Consider the following 14,339-nt stretch of genomic DNA (forward strand, 5'->3'; position numbering starts at 1 on the left):
ACGGGTCCGGGTCCGTTTACCCAAAATGTTGACCAAAGTCAACTTTAACCATATTAATATCAAAATTCATCAATTTTTACACAGAATTCATATTTAAGCTTTCCGGCAACGTGCCCGGACTGCGCACGCAAATCGAGGCAAGTAAAAATGAGGTTTTCAAGGCCTCGGAAGCACGGAATGAAAGGAAAAACAGGTGATGACCCCTTTGGGTCGTCACAAAGAATAATAGACACTTAAGACTTAAGAGGATTGTTAATGTTAGAGGCTAACTTAAGACGTAAAAGAATGCAAAGCAGTAAAAACTTAAGAAACGCACAGCAGCAAAGAAATGGTGTCTGGCTCCTATATTTCAATTACTATAAACTCCTATATTGGGACACAAAAATAGTACTTGTACAAGCAACAATTAAATCAAGGAAGACCATTTCTTACAATTAGCCTAATGGATATGGACCTCAATAGAAAGTGCATAGTTATCTTGCATGTCCTGTTGAATCTGCTTGCCGGAATTCTCAACAGATTTTGCACACCTCCTTATATCAATTAGAGCAAGTGTGGTTATATCTGCAAAATCTTGAGGTATTGAATCCAAATACCAACAACCTTTAAGAAATAGTCGTTCAAGGCACGGAAAATTATCACAACTGGCTCTCCAGTGCCTAATCTCCAAATCTTCGATGAGCAAGAACTTCAAGCAAGGAAATACTTCATCAACTATTTCCCACTCCTTGTCTTGGAAAGCATCATATCCAAGTTTAAGGGACTCGAGTTCAGGCAATTTACCAAAAATGCTCAAATCCTTCCAACAAAAAAAAGTGCCACTAAAAGCTAAATTCTTGAGGTTTTGTGGAAAAGCATTTGGATCAGGTAGCTGAAAAGGCGCAAAAGCATCTATATTAAATAAAGGGGGATTATGAAGCCTCAAACGGCCTTCTGAACGTGTAATTTTATCCAGAAAGCAACCAAAACGCGGATAAGTAACACAAAATTCCAATTCCTCGAGCTGATCTAAGTTGCAAAAATCAAAGAGTGCATAGTGATTAATAAAGTCTTTTGGGATGCCACGTATTTGCAACTTCTTTAAGTTGGGAAATAGTGTAAAGACAGAGCCAGTACAATACCAAGGATTCCATCCAGACAGACACTGTACATTTTTCAGAACCAAACTTTTCTTCGTAGGCTTGTAAGACTGCAAGTAATTCCAATCTAAAAAGAGGTGCCTCAATTGTGGCATCGCCAAAATTTCCGATGGTAATATGAAAGGAAAGACCAGGTCTTTGGAAATAGGAAGGTAGAGTTTAAAGGTTTGCAGATAACATAGACAAGATATCAGTGGAGGAATGAGGGTTGTTGAGGGAATCTCTTTTCCCGACTCCAAGTGAGGATAAAGAGTCAAACCAAGGTATCTCAAGTGAATTAAATCAAGTATCCCACTAGGAAAAGTACTACATCTCACTAAAGCAAGATCTAGTACTCTTACTAGCTTGAAACGCAACGACTTTTGCACGAACCAATGCCCTCTAAAACAGATAATAGAACGGCCATCTTTTTCAGGATATATAGCCAATTTTACCTCAATAGAATCGTCTGGATACTGATCCGACTTCGACTCCTAGAAAAATGCATCAACTGCGCACATGGATTTCGATCATTATCTTCTCCAATAACATTCACAAAATTCATGTTTTGAGCTTCCCTCAAGCAGAGTTCACGGATCAAATCATGCATTCCACAACTCTCGATTTTTCCATCAAAACTCAAATTTTGGATTGAAATTAAACTTCTATCTATAAGTTCTTTTAGAAATCCTTCACCCACCTTTTCTATGTTATTCATATCGTCCACCTTCAAAAATCCCTCTACAGCCCATAATTCCACAAGTTTATTGACAAAAATCTGTTCATCCTCTGGGAAGATTGCAAAATACAGAAAGCACGATTTTAGGCGATGAGGCAAGTGATGGTAACTCAATGCTAGCACCCTCATGCATTGGACATCAACATCTGTGCTTACTGTAGGATTGCATATAGGTGTTCGTAACACGCAGCGTAAGACAATAACAATCCTAGGCAGATCTTTTAGTGTTTAAAATTTATTTACATGTCAATAGATCGGATCTAAGACGTACCTGGTGAAGAAAGTCTCGTTTCAAAATTTCTTCGATAGTGCGAAGACTCTATGCGTATCCACAACGAGACCGATCCTTGTTATCAACTCTTTGATCAATGAAACCCGCGAACAAATTGAACGAAATATTGTGTTGAAATTTTTCTCAAAAATCTCAACTCAAAGGTAGAAGAACAAGAAACACTTTTCTTGGAATTGTATTTTCTCTCTTGGCTTTGTATTGTATTCTCACTTTCATAAAGTGNTTTTCTTGCGGCTCATCCGAAATTGTAACTACCTCACGTTGTTTGGTGATGTGTGTATATATATACTCCAGCACCAAACTGTTTCCTTAGGTTAACTAGAAAAATCGTGAAGACTAACTCATAAATTGGACTTTATAATTTTATATAGAAAACTACTAATCCCGATAATGAGAGCCACACGTCCTTTTTGTGGACTTTCTAGTTAATCCAACTCAAAGTTGGTTTTAACTTATGAGCCTTTTTTAACAATATTTTCCTACTGAAAATATAGTCCCATTCCAAATGGGTTTGAGTTGCCAAAGACGGTCACGTGAATATTATTCCAACTCAAAGTTGGAATCTGTTGCTTTCATATTAGTAAAATACTAATCCCATTCCAATTGGGATTAAATTGCACGTGAACTATTCCAATTCCAAATTGGAATTACTAACAAGCCTTTTATTAATATTTTATATAACATCTCTTATATAAAATAAATGGTAATTATATATATCACATATATATTTTAACCAAGAGATATATTTTAATTTTCTATTCTAAATAGAAAACTTCAATTCGTTCACAATATTAATTATAGTCTCTGTGCTAGCAAAGAGTATAATAATATTTTATTTGGACTAATAATTTATTTATTTGACTAATTTAATTATCAAATAACAAAATAATTAATCCTTTAGCAAAGATCAGAACACTCGTTAGTGTGCGACCCCATAGGTTCAATACTAAACCGGTAGCAAATTGATCACATCAATATACTAATCAAGGGTGGCGTCTAGCAACACTCCTTAACGACCGGATAGCATGAAGTATGCAATTTACTCTCAAGAACCAGTAGAAGAATAATGTAGTAATTCCTTCTGTCCTTATAGCTCTGGATTACCCTAGGATATGGTTCAACTGTCAAATCCTAATAGGCGACCAACTATGTGTTCATGTCAAATATAATCGACCATTGAATGACCTAAGAAACTCATTTCTTCTTTCATTCAATTGCCCTGGCCAAGGTCTTAGTTTGGTCGTTTATAATTCATGACAACATGGAGCTTATACTCATTACCAAGAGTTGACAGATTCCATCTTGAACAATCATTAATTCTACAAGTATTTAACCGTACCCAATATCCTTTCAACTATCGCCCAAAGGCCATAGGTGTCTGGTATCAAAGCAAAATAAATAACTTGTCAATTACTATGACGATCTCAGGTCAAAGGAAACTGTTACATCACATTCTTCAAGAGAATATCCTATTGACAGTTTATAGTAATTCTAACCATTAGGAATTATCCAATGAGTCGGTTCAATGATCATATCTCTATATGCATCATATATCTATGTGATTTAGTTAATGAGATCAACTAATCTTTATCCCATAAAGACGATCACATAAATATTGATCTAACGGATTACTAATGTCCAGATTAATAATCCTACGATGAAGAACAAATTCAGATTAAATTGTAAGAGACTTTGCTCTCATTATCATGATCTCTATCACGATGACAAATCTCAAAATTTAATCAAGGACCTTATCATATTAATCAAGCTATTAATAATAATGATAAGAATATCAAATGTCATATATATTATATCAAATGACGTTCACAAAAATATGTTCAAATCATCAAATATGATATTGGATCTAGGGCATATCTACTATATCCCTAACACTTACTAATGAACTTACTGTTAGGTGTTTGCCATAATTTTCTTACCATATTTGGTTTTCCTATCTCTTGAAGGAAAATGGCAATATAATTACCTTAACTGGGTTTTTCTTTTTTGTAGAAGGAAATTATAATTCTCCTATATTTGGCTAGTCCTTTTTCTTGTAGGAAAAGGTTTGGACTTCTATAAATTGAGGATCCTTCCTTCTATAAATTCAGTAGCATCCACAATGTAGCCATAGGGGGCTTGAGAGTCTTGTTTAGGGGGAGAACTTTACGGGACAAGTGTTAGTGTGTCACTTGTGTTTGCCTCTTCGTGAGATTGTTCTCTCGATATTTTGTACTCTCTTTTTATTATAGTGGATTGCTCATCTCCGTTGTGGACGTAGGTCAGTTGACCGAACCACGTTAAAATATTTGTGTCTCTTTGGGTAGATTTCTCTTTTGTTGTTGGATTTATCGTCGTTCAAGGTTTGCTTACTAGCTTTCGCATGACACCTGATTTTTTCGGTCCTAACAAGTGGTATCAGAGCGAGGTTCAAGACAGTTTCATCTTGGCGTGTTCAATTCTAGCCGCGACATATTTGACGATAATCGTGCTTTTTGTTTGAGAAATTTGACCGGTGTGCTACGCGCGTTGAGACAAACTTTGTGGTGGAGATTTGGAGATGCGACCTATTGAAGGCTATGTGAAGAAGGTGGATCAAGTTTATTTTGTCAGAAAATTCAGGCCAAGGGGGAGAATTGTTAGGTGGTTGCCATAATTTTCTTACCATATTTGGTTTTCCTATCTCTTGAAGGAAAAGGGTAATATAATTACCTTAACTGGGTTTTTCTTTTTTGTAGAAGGAAATTATAATTCTCCTATATTTGGCTAGTCCTTTTTCTTGTAGAAAAAGGTTTGGACTTCTATAAATTGAGGATCCTTCCTTCTCATTCAGTAGCATCCACAATGTAGCCATAGGGGGCTTGAGAGTCTTGTTTAGGGGGAGAACTTTACGGGACAAGTGTTAGTATGTCACTTGTGTTTGCCTCTTCGTGAGATTGTTCTCTCGATATTTTGTACTCTCTTTTTATTATAGTGGATTGCTCATCTTCGTTGTGGACGTAGGTCAGTTGACCGAACCACGTTAAAATGTTTGTGTCTCTTTGGGTAAATTTCTCTTTTGTTGTTGGATTTATCGTCGTTCAAGGTTTGCTTACTAGCTTTCGCAACCATTTGCCAACCATCCAATGCTTTACCGATTTTGGAGAGAAGTCCAGCAATTACAATAATTGCTAGGGGTAATCCTTTGCAGTTTAATGCAATTTGTTTCCCAAGTTGTTCAAATTCAGGGGGAAGCGTTCATTCAGAAAGACCCTTTTGTGCAGTAAATCCCAACTTTCATGGCAATTCAAAAGGCGCATTTGATAAGGAGGGTTAGTTACCTGAGCTAGCATATTCAGCCACTTCCACATTTCGAGTGGTCAAGAGTATTCGACTCCTATTGTTACAGTCTGGGAAGCATAGTTTTATATCATCCCAAGCTGCTTCATTCCATATGTCATCAATGACTATCAAGTATCTCCTACCTTTTAGAAGCTTTTGAAGCCGGTCCTTTAGTTGCCCATCATCTTGCTGCTCATAAGGTTTATCGGTCTTTCCAGTGATAGAAGAGAGAAGGCCTAGGAGTCCATTTCTCGCACAATACTCTTGTGAAATAGTAACTTTTGCACGAATGTCAAAGTGAGACATAATGACTGAATCATTGAACATTTTGTTAGCCAGAGTTGTTTTGCCAATGCCCCCCATACCTACAATTGAGACAACTTCTAGTTCACTAGCTCCTCTAGCAAGTTGGACCTGCATCATCTCAAATTCATTTTCATGGCCGACCATCATATTCTCGGGCTCCAAAGCACGTTCAGATGTAGAGGGAAGAATTGGATTTTGTGCTTTCAGATCTTGGTTGGTCTGTGTTCCTATCCACTTCTTCGCGGTGGAATCAATGTCTCATATTACTTGTTTCAAGAGGGAACGAAGTCTCCAAAAGGCTATTGTTCTCGAAATTATGTTTATAACATTTCTTGATTCCGGATCAACCATAACATTTCTTGATTCAGAGTCAGCCAAATCTTCTGTGCTGCATGCTAGCTCTATCACTTCAGCTTCCAATCTTGTCAATGCACCAAGATTGTCTATCATATTGCACGGTTTCTCCGCAATAGCTATCAACGATTCAAGCTTTTCATAGAAGGATTGCAGGTTAAGTCCAGTGAGTTGCATTGATTGTTGTATGGTGCTCATAAGGGAAGTAATAGCAGCATAAGCCACGTCTCAGTTTCTCTCTTTTTCTCCTATGTGTGTGTAACAGTAGAGATTTTGTGCATATACAAGGCAGAATCTCTTTGTGTGGCAGTTCCTAATTTCTCAATTTAAAACAGAAAGTGGAAAGGTCTTTCTTTTGTTTCTTGAGTTAGCTTCCATCACATTTCCAGCTTGGTCCACTCTCTTGTCTCTATCAACCAGCTGGAAGCCCAGCTCTAGTTTTTGTTTTGTACTTATTAATCTGAATAGTCCCAAAAAAGTATACTCCCTCCGTTCCAATTTATGTGAACCTATTTGACTGAGCACGAAATTTAAGAAAAAATGAAGACTTTTAAAATTTGTGGTCCTAAACAAGTCAAAAAGGGCCCTAGAGTATTTGTGTGGTTATAAAAGCTTCTCATTAAGGGTAGAATTGTAAGTTTAAGCTAAATTGTTACCAAATTTAGAAAGAGGTCATTCTTTTTGGAACGGACCAAAAAGGAAATAGGTTCACATAAATTGGAACAGAGGGAGTAGTATTTAAACTGTTAATAGTTTTTTTCGTTCCAAAAAAACGAAAAATGTTTGTCACTTTTCGCTTCTTAGCAGAGACGGATCCAGGATTTTAAGAATCTGAGTGCACTATTGTGAAGAGGTGGATTTAGAATTTATATTTGACTGGTTTATCTTTAGTATCTTACCATGACTCACTACACTTCTAAAATTATAGGTTCAAAATTATATTCTTTTTCAAATTTTAGTAATTTTCATATATATATATATATATATATATACTCCATGTCGAAAACAAGACTGCTCATAGTGGGATTTGAACTGTCAATTTCACTTGTAGAGGTGCACCCAATAATAATTGGACCATAAGAGTCTTTGAGCATGTCACGACCCCAATTCATCCACCGTGAACATGTCGTGATGGCGCCTAGTCTCTACAACTAGGTAAGCCTAACAATGCGGAAACATAACTAACTTGCGGAATAATAGTCAAAACTGAACAATTTAAAGGAGAAACAGTGTATGTAAAATGTCGCTCGGCATATACAACTCCACATCACAGCATCCTACATTACTATCCCAAAATCCGGAAAATCAAGGGAACACAAGCTAAAAAGGAATACAGTAAAAAAAGCTCAAATCTCCAGAAATGTCTACATCAATAGTACGATAGAAGGACTATCACTACAGATATAGTAAGGAAGGAGACTCTTCGGTCTGCGGACGTGGCAGATGTACCTCGAAGTCTCCGGAATGCTCCCTGCCTCAAGGATGATACGCCTGGGTAGAAGTACCTGGATCTGCACATGAAAAACATGCGCAGATAGGGCATGAGTACACCACAACGGTACTCAATAAGTGCCAAGCCTAACCTCGGTTGGATAGTGACGAGGAAGGTCAGGGCCCTACTGAGGTTAAGTAAGATACAAGTTTTAACAGTGTGAAATGATAGTGTAATTAATTAACACATGATATAAAAGGACAACAACAACTATTACAAGGCAAACAAAATACAGTAAAAGAACATAACTCAGCTCCGAGATAACAACCGGGGATCTCCCAGGATACCGTCCTGTAGTTCCCAAATATAAATATCATGTCCACTGGATCTCCCGGGTGCAGTCCCGTAGTCCAACTCATAAAGTGCAGGGGGATCTCCCGGAATGCAATTCCGTAGTCCCAAAGTAAACATACAGGGGAGTTCTCGGGATACCGTCCCGTAGTCCCAAAATAAAGTGCAGGGGGATCTCCCGGAATACCGTTCCGTAGTCCCAAAGTAAATACACAGCAACAACAGAACAGTAAATACACAGCAACAACAGAACACAATCCAATCAATTTCATATCAAAGTAAAGCAGGTAATCCTAGCCTAGCATGGCTCACGTAGTACAATTAAGGCAGTTAAGACAGGTAAAGCAATTTAGTCAAGTAGACATGCTTCTCTAAGCTACAACAGGTTTAAATATCAAACAGTGTAAGCAAGGAAAAGGAGGAACACAATTCAAGGCTATTTTTAAAAAAAACGGATTTCCAGCAATTAGCACAAGTGCGCGCTCGTCACCTCACGCACGAGGCATTTCAATTATCACAATATCAATCCTAAGGGGAAAAAGTCCCCACACAAGGTTAGACAAGCCACTTACCTCGAACCGGCTCAAAATCAACTAGAAACCACGCTTTTGCCACGAGTATCCGACTCCAAATGGCCCAAATCTATTCAATTCAATTACATATCGTAAATAACATCTCAAGCAACTAATTCTACAATTTAATTCAAAGCTAATACGCGAAATTATGTAAAATGACCAAAACGCCCTCAGGCCAACGTCTCTGAATCGGATGAATTTAACATTTTCAGAACCCTCGTACTCTCACGAGTCTAGTCATATAAAAATCGCTCAAATCGGAGGTCAAACACCCACTCAAAACTCAATAATTCGGTGTAAGAATTTTCTTCCAATTTTCCCAATTTTTGATCCCCAATCCGAATTTAAATGGTTAAATTACTATAGATTGATGGAATATAACTAGAAAGGATTAAAGAAACTTTACCCAATGATCTCCTCTTCAAATCCCTCTCAGAATCGCCCTCTCCCGAGCTCCAATTTAATTTTTCTAACTTTTGAAACTAAACCCTCGAATTTCATATTTCTGCCCAGAGATTTCCGCTTCTGCGGTCAAGGGACCGCATCTGCGGTCCCGCTTTTGCGGAACTCAGGTCGCATCTGCGACTTTCACTAAAAGGCCAATTTTCCGCACCTGCGGTCTAAATCTCGCAGATGCGGATCCGCTTCTGCGGAAAAATCCACCGCATCTGCGGAAACTGTTGAACCAACCTAAACCCGCTTCTACTGTCTACTTAGCCGCATCTGCGGTTCCCCAAACCGCAGATGCGAAAATACCAAAAGCAGCAAAGATCTGAAATCTCCCAACTTCCAAAATCCTTCCGTCAACCATCCAAATTCATCCCGAGGCCCCCGGGACCCCAACCAAAAGCACCAATATCACCTAATATCCTATTCAAACTTGTACCAATCCTTAAAACACCTAAAACAACACCGGAGACCCGAATTAATCAAAGATTTAAGCCTAAGAACTCCAATTTTTTTTCAAAATACGCTTTCGATCAAAAACCTAACCAAAACACGTCCGAATGACCTGAAATTTTGCACACACGTCCCAAATGACATGGCGGAGCTACTGCAACTTCCGGAATCCCATTCCAACCCTCAGATCAAAATCTCACTATCGGACCGGAAACTTCAAAATTCCAACTTTCGGCATTTCAAGCCTAAATTAGCTACGGACCTCTAAAACACATTCCGAACACGCTCCCAACCCCAAAATCACCTAACAAAGCTAACGGAACCATCAGATTTCCGTTCCGAGGCCGTCTTCACACTGTTCCGACTATGGTCAATTTTCCAACACTTAAGCTCTCATTTAGGGACTAAGTGTCCCGAAACTCTCCGAAACTCAAAATCGAACGTCCCGGCAAATCAAAATAGTAGAAATAAACTTGGGGAAAGCAGTTAATAGGGGATCGGGGCATAAATTCCAAAAACGACCAGCCGAATCGTTACATCCTCCCATACTTAAACATTTATTCGTCCTCGAACGAGCACAAAGACATACCTGAAGTAGTGAAAAGATGAGGGTACTGGCTGCGCATATCCTGCTCGGTCTCCCAGGTCGCCTCCTCGACCGGATGACCCCGCCACTGAACCTTCACGGACGCAATGTTCTTTGACCTCAGCTTCCTGACCTGCCTGTCCAATATTGCCACTGGCTCCTCCGCATAAGATAGATCCTTTTCCAACTGGACTGAACTGAAATCCAACACGTGCGATGGATCACCGTGATATCTCCGGAGCATCGAAACATGAAACACCGGATGAACCCCCGCCAGGCTGGGAGGCAAGGCAAGCTCATAAGCAATCTCCCCAACTCGCCTCAATATCTCAAAAGGGCCAATAAACCTCGGACTCAGCTTCCCTTTCTTCCCAAATCTCATAACGCCCTTCATAGGCGACACCCGAAGCAGAACCCGCTCTCCAACCATATAGGAAACATCACGAACCTTCCGGTCCGCGTAACTCTTCTTTCTGGACTGTTTTGTACGGAGTCTATCCTGAATCACCTTGACTCTCTCCAAAGCATCCTGAACCAAATCTGTGCCCAATAATCTGGCCTCACCCGGCTCGAACCAACCCACCGGAGATCTACATCGCCTACCATATAAGGCCTCGTACGGTGCCATCTGAATGCTGGACTAATAGCTGTTTTTGTAGGCAAACTCCTCCAATGGTAAGAACTGATCCCAAAAACCTCCAAACTCAATCACGCACGCACGGAGCATATCCTCAAGAATCTGAATAGTGCGCTCGGACTGACCGTCCGTCTGAGGGTGAAATGTTGTGCTCAACTCCACCCGGGTACCCAACTCCTGCTGTACGAATCTCCAGAACCGCGATGTGAACTGAGTACCTCTGTCTGAAATAATGGAAACTGGAATACCATACAGACGGATAATCTCCCGGATATAAAATCTCCGCCAACCGCTCCGAGGAATAGGTAGTACACACAGGGATAAAATACGTGGACTTGGTCAGCCGATCCACAATAACCCAAATGGCATCGAACTTCTTCAAAGTCCGTGGGAGTCCAGATACGAAATCCATGGTGATCCGCTCCCACTTCCACTCCGGAATCTCTATCTGCTGAAGCAATCCACCTGGTCTGTGGTGCTCATACTTCACCTGCTGACAATTAAGGCACCGAGCTACAAACCCAACTATATCCTTCTTCATCCGCCTCCACCAGTAGTGCTGCCTCAAATCCTGATACATCTTCGCGGCACCTGGATGAATGGAATACCGCAAACTGTGGGCCTCCTCTAGAATCAACTCCCGAAGCCCATCGACATTGGGTACACAAACTCGACCCTGCATCATCAATACTCTATCATCACCAATGGTCACATCTCGAGCATCGCCATGCAACACCTTGTCCTTGAGGACAAGCAAATGAGGTTCATCATACTGTCGCTCCCTGATATGATCAAACAAGGAAGACCGAGAGACTACACAAGCTAGAACTCGGCTGGGCTCCGAAAGATCCAATCTCATAAACTGTCTGGATAGGGCCTGAACATCCATCGCCATAGGTCTCTCTGCTGCTGGTAAATAAGCCAAACTCCCCAAACTCTCTGCCCGGCGGCTCAAGGCATCGGCTACCACATTGGCCTTACCTGGGTGATAAAAGATAGTGATGTCATAATCCTTCAACAACTCTAGCCATCTCCTCTAACGCAAATTAAGATCCTTATGCTTGAACAGATGCTGCAAACTCCGGTGATCAGTATATATCTCACAAGCAACACCATACAAGTAATGATGCCAAATCTTCAAGGCATGAACAATGGCAGCTAACTCAAGATCATGAACAGGGTAATTCTTCTCATGTATCTTCAACTGTCTGAACGCGTAGGCAATCACCCTACCGCCCTGCATCAATACCGCTCCAAGGCCAACTCTCGAGGCATCACAATAGACAGCATAAGACCCCGAACCGGTAGGCAATATCAAAACTGGGGCTGTAGTCAGGGCTGTCTTGAGCTTCTGAAAGCTCGCCTCACACTCCTCTGTCCACTAAAATGGAGCACCCTTCTAGGTCAATCTAGTCATAGGGGCTGCAATCGATGAAAACCCCTCCACAAATCGACGGTAGTAGCCTGCCAAGCCAAGGAAACTGTGAATCTCTGTAGCTGAGGATGGTCTGGGCCAACTCTGCACTGCCTCTACCTTCTTCGGATCCACCCGAATGCCCTCACTCGATACCACGTGACCCAAGAATGCCACGGAGTCCAACCAAAACTCACATTTTGAAAACTTTGCATATAATCTCTTTTCCCTCAGAGTCTGAAGCACTGTCCTCAGGTGCTGCTCGTGATCTTCCCGACTCCGGGAATACACCAAAATATCATCAATAAAGACAATGACAAAAAAGTCAAGATATGGGCGGAATACACTGTGCATCAGATGCATGAAGGCTGCTGGGGCATTGGTCAGCCCAAAAGACATAACAAGGAACTCGTAATGACCATACCGAGTCCTGAAGGCAGTCTTCGGGATATCTGGATCCCGAATCTTCAACTGATGGTATCCTGAGCGCAAATCAATCTTAGAAAACACCCGTGCACCCTGAAGCTGGTCAAACAGATCATCAATACGAGGCAAAGGATAGCGGTTCTTCACTGTCACCTTATTCAACTGGCGGTAATCAATACACATGCGCATAGAACCATCCTTCTTCTTCACAAATAACACAGGAGCACCCCAAGGCGATACACTGGGCCAAATAAAACCCTTATCAAGTAATTCTTGCAATTGCTCCTTCAACTCCTTCAACTCAGGAGGAGCCATACAGTATGGAGGGATATAAATGGGCTGAGTGCCCGGCAACAGATCAATGCCAAAATCAATGTCCCTATCGGGTGGCATGCCTGGAAGATCAGCTGGAAACACATCAGGGAAATCCCGTACTACTAGGATTGAATCAACGGAAGGAGTATCCATACTGGCATCTCTCACATAAGCTAAGTACGCATCACAACCTTTCTCAATCATACCTGAGCCTTAAGGAAAGAAATAACCCTACTGGGAGTGTGACCTAAGGCACCCCTCCACTCAATATGCGGTACACCTGGCATGGCCAGCGTCACGGTTTTGGCATGACAATCAAGAATAGCATAATGGGGCGACAACCAGTCCATGCCCAAAATAATATCAAAATCAACCATACTGTGCAATAATAAATCAGCTCTGGTCTCAAAACCACCAAGAATAACCAAACATGACCGGTAAACGCGGTCCACAACAAGAGAATCTCCCACAGGAGTAGAAACATAAACTGGGGAACTCAAAGAATCGAGGTACCTCCAAATGCGGAGCAAAATAAGAAGGCACATAAGAGTAAGTGGAGCCCGGATCGAATAGAACCGATGCATCTCTGTGACAAACCAAGATAGTACCTGTGATGACAGAATCGGAGGCGGCAGCCTCAGTACGGCCTGGAAGAGCATAATATTTGGCTTGGCCTCCCCCTCGAGGGCGACCTCTACCTCCCCGACCTCCACCTCTGGCTGGCTGGGCCGGTGGAGCGACAGCTGGTGCTGGAACCATAGCCTGAGAGCTATGTGCGGCCTGCTGTGGCTGAGGGGCCTGCGAAGGTGCACCCCTCCTGAGTCTGGGGCAATCTCTCACCATGTGGCGTGTGTCACCACACTCAAAACAAGATCTGGGAGGACGTGGTGGCTGTGACTGGCTCGGGCCAGGTCTGCTGGACTGTCCACTGGAAGCACCCCGTGCAGGAGGCGCACTAGAGACTGGAGGTGCATAATAAGGCTCCTAAGGCCTAGGTGGAGCTGGAATATCACTGGCTGCTGGAAGAGCTGAATGAACGGGGCGACCCATATGACCCCTACCATGACGACCTGCAGCTGGGGCACGGGCACCAGAAAAATGGCCCGACTCTCGAGACCTCTTGGCCTCCCTCTCCTCCCTGTCCCTAGCATGCATACCCTCAATCCTCCTAGCAATGCTCACTGCTTGCTGATAAGACACATCCGTCTCTAACTCACGAGCCATGCTAGATCTGATGCGGGAATAAGCCCCTCAATGAACCGGCGAACCTTCTCGCGGACTGTAGAAACCAAAGCTGGGGCATGTCTAGCCAAGTCAATGTAGCGGACGGCATACTATGAGACAGTCATAGTACCCTGGCGCAAACGCTCAAACTCCGCGCGCCAAGCATCCCTAAGACTCTGGGGAACATACTCCCTCGTGAACATATCTGAAAACTGAGCCCAAGTCAGGGAAGCTGCCTCATCCGGACTGTCTAACTCATAGGCACGCCACCACTGATAGGCGGCTCCTCGAAGCTGGAAAGTATTGAAGGAAACCCCGCTCGATCCTGATATGCCCATAGTGCGGAGAATAC

At 41.9% G+C, this 14,339-nt stretch overlaps 1 pseudogene; it reads right to left on the bottom strand.

The window, feature by feature from the left end:
* Nucleotides 1-252: 252 nt before the first annotated feature.
* Nucleotides 253-9,296, bottom strand: LOC109206312 (annotated as a pseudogene).
* Between the last annotated feature and the right edge of the window lie 5,043 nt (nt 9,297-14,339).

The sequence above is a fragment of the Nicotiana attenuata genome, unplaced genomic scaffold, assembly GCF_001879085.1.
Source record: "Nicotiana attenuata strain UT unplaced genomic scaffold, NIATTr2, whole genome shotgun sequence".
In the NCBI taxonomy this organism is placed as follows: Eukaryota; Viridiplantae; Streptophyta; class Magnoliopsida; order Solanales; family Solanaceae; genus Nicotiana; species Nicotiana attenuata.